Here is a 3,165-nt window from a genome sequence, read left to right on the forward strand (position 1 = left end):
GAGAGACACAGAGCAGAGAGCGGTTGCCTCGGGCTGGAGGAGGAAGGGGCTGGATGTGACTGCTGATGACCAGGTTCTCCTTGGGATGAAGAAAACGTCCTGGAATTAGATGAAGTGATAGCTGCACGCCACTGTGAACATACTGAAAACCACCGACGGTGGTTAAAACCGTGAATTTTACATCGTGTGAACTTTATCTCTAAAAAAAATAATGAAGTGACCAGCAACGTTGGCTGATCTGTGGTGGGAGGTACCCCATGTGCTGTTGAAGCACGAATTAGTGTGGTCCGTCCGGAAAGCATTTTGACAGCTCACAGCTACTGACACCCCGATTTCGTGTCTAGGAACTGGTCCTATGGGAATTATGAGAAATGCAAACAGAGACTCGTGTACAAAGAGATTCCTTGCAGTCCTGCTTATAATTCAGGAAAAAAAGGGGAGGGGAGACTTAACTGACCAATACCTGGGAAGAGGGTGAATAAATAATAGAGTTCTCTGCAGCCATTAATCTGATGATTAATAAGAATTTGTAATATTATGGGGAAGATGTACGACATAATGGTAAATGAAAGAAAGACAAGATTTAGAACTGCACAGAATAAAATCCTAATGATATAAAAGTGTGCACGCACGCACACACGCCACCTGACTGTGAGCCGGTGCCTCGGTTTCCTCATTTGTAACAAGAGGGTAAGTATAGCCCCTGTACCATCTGGTCATGAGGATTAGACATGTGAAGGTTTCTAACGGTGGCAGACGTGGGTGAAGGCCTCACTCAGTATGTTCTAACTCTGCTACTCTCAGACTGATAAAATAGTAGTTTTCATCTTCTTCCCTTGATTTTTCTACATTTCCAGCAATGAGGAGGTATTCGTTTTATAATCAGAATGAAAAATTAGTTATTTTGTCCGTGGGCAAGCAGTTTGTATGGGGGTCGAGAAGTGGAAATGAACGTGGATCAGGCCCCACACCCCCGAGGGATGAAGCTGGGGACTAGCGTGGTGGGGCTAGCGTGGTGGGGCTAGCGTGGTGGGGCTAGCGTGGTGGTCCAGCTGCGTAGCCAGCGCCTCCGGCCGGAGAGGCAGGCGTCTCTGGGACAGCACAGGGATCCGCTCTTTTCTGCCCAGGCTTAGCATCTGCACCTTGCTGGACTCGCCGGGCACTAATAAGATCCTGTGCTGAGGGGTGCAGATGGAAGTAGCAGGAGCCTTTACACTGCTTCTCCTTTGGGGGTTTGCCTTTGTAAACAACAAGACACGGGTTCTGGTTCTAGCTCTTTTCGAGGAGGCAACCTTTGGTTGACCTCACGGATTGCAAAGACCTTGTCAGTTTACAATCCCTTATTTTTAGTTATTTATTTTTTTACGCCTACAGCACCTGGTCTTCCTAGGTGGTCTCCCATCCAAGTACTAACCAGGCCTGACCCTGCTTAGCTTCCGAGATCAGATGGGGTCAGGCACGTTCAGGGTAGCATGGCTGTAGATGCATTTTTGCATACATTGCCTCATTTTACCCCCACTACAACTGTGGGAGGTGGGCGTCACCAGGAAACTGGGGCCCACAAGGCTTGAAGACACAGTGGGGGCCCAAGCCAGGGGTTCCAACTCCCATTTCTCAGAGTGGCCACTGTGGGAGAAGGGGGAACTATAGACGGGGATGGGGGTGGGGGTGGGCCCACATTTCGGGGTGACACAGCTAAACAATTTGCTTATGGCCCCCAAAGAGATGCAACATAACCAAAGTGAGGTCCCAGCTACGGATTCCCCAAGAGGTCATTCTTTCTTCGAGAGAAATGCTTGTTAATCTCTAGCAGCGTTCGCAAAGCCGCTAGGATAATGACCGCATACTTTCCCCATATTTAATACTTCCTCGTATTTCTTACCACATTCCTGAAACCTATCTGCAATCATCTTAGAGCTGGACAAAAGAAAACCAGTTTATTCCAAATATTTTATATTAGGACTCAGACGGCAGAAGTGAGGCCGATTTTATCATCTCTGACCCTTCCTGGCTCTGCGACGAGGAGGCTTAGCTCCAGAGGCCAAACGCAGATGCAGAAATTTCCTTCCTGCTTTGGTGTGACCCATGGACACAGTCAACATGTCGATCCAAGCTGAAATCCTAGACATTTAGTCATAACGTTCTTCGGTTTGCACTGGCTCCCCGTCCAATCTGTCGTCCTCACAACTAACTGTCAGAAATGATCCCAGCCTAGAGCAATATGGAGTATGGTCCTGCTTATGGTGGCGGAGGACGGGCAGCAAGATGTCCCCTAAACCATAAGCTCTTGAGGGCAGAGGTCCCACCTTTGCCATAATGTCTCCAGCATCAGGGTGACCCATGACTGAGTGAAGGCCAGTGGTCATGGTTTTCCGACGCCTCTTTGGGATGGAAGGTCTAGTTCCATACATGTGCTCTCCAGAGAGGTAGGTGGCCTTCCTGGTGCCTCCGGAATCTGGAGGCACAGCCGTGACTAGGGGCCAGCCTCTGGGAGGAGAGTGATTTTGGCCTGAAGCATTATTTCTGTTTCTGTTTTGAACTTTAAGAGCTGAGGACAACAAAAGTGTCTGTTAAATACTTAAATAGTGTCCCCCCAAAAGATATGTTTTACATCCTAACCCTCCAAACCTGAGAATGTGACCATATTTAGGCAGAGAGTCTCTGTAGATGTGATTAAGTTAAGGATGAGATCGTCCTGGATTAGAGTGGGTGCTAAATCTAACAACAAGTGTCCTTATGAGAGACAGAGGAGAAGGCACAGACACGCAGAGGGAGATGGAGGCAGAGGTTAGCGATGTGGCCACGAGCCAAGGAATGCTGGCAGCCCCCAAGAGCTGGAGGAGGCAAGGACAGACTCTTCCCTCGAGCCCCCACAGGAAGCACGGCCCTGCCAGCACCTTGACTTTGGGACTTCTGGCCTCCAGGACTATGAGACAGACTTCTCTTGTTCTCAGCCACAAAGTTCAGGGTATTTTATGATAGCAGCTCCTGGAAACTAAACCACCCGCCATGGGAAAAAAACGGTCAATGATTCAGTCCCTGTGCTCCTCCCGGCTCTTGTCTGCCAGGTGGGGCCTCAGAGAGAGCACAGTCGGTGAGTCTGAAGCCCCGCCACGTGTTCCTTTGGGGAGCGGGCCTCCAGCATGCTCGTGGGGCCCCACACAA

General features: G+C 49.5%; 1 protein-coding gene and 1 non-coding gene across 2 annotated transcripts in view; both read right to left on the minus strand.

The window, feature by feature from the left end:
- Positions 1–3,165, minus strand: part of SIM2 (single-minded family bHLH transcription factor 2) — a 44,325-nt gene that overhangs the window by 5,445 nt on the left and 35,715 nt on the right.
- Positions 1,366–1,484, minus strand: LOC111743464. The gene has a single exon (XR_002781724.1). It is a non-coding gene; the product is annotated as a 5S ribosomal RNA (ribosomal RNA).

This window comes from Pteropus vampyrus, unplaced genomic scaffold (assembly GCF_000151845.1).
Source record: "Pteropus vampyrus isolate Shadow unplaced genomic scaffold, Pvam_2.0 Scaffold114, whole genome shotgun sequence".
Classification (NCBI taxonomy): Eukaryota; Metazoa; Chordata; class Mammalia; order Chiroptera; family Pteropodidae; genus Pteropus; species Pteropus vampyrus.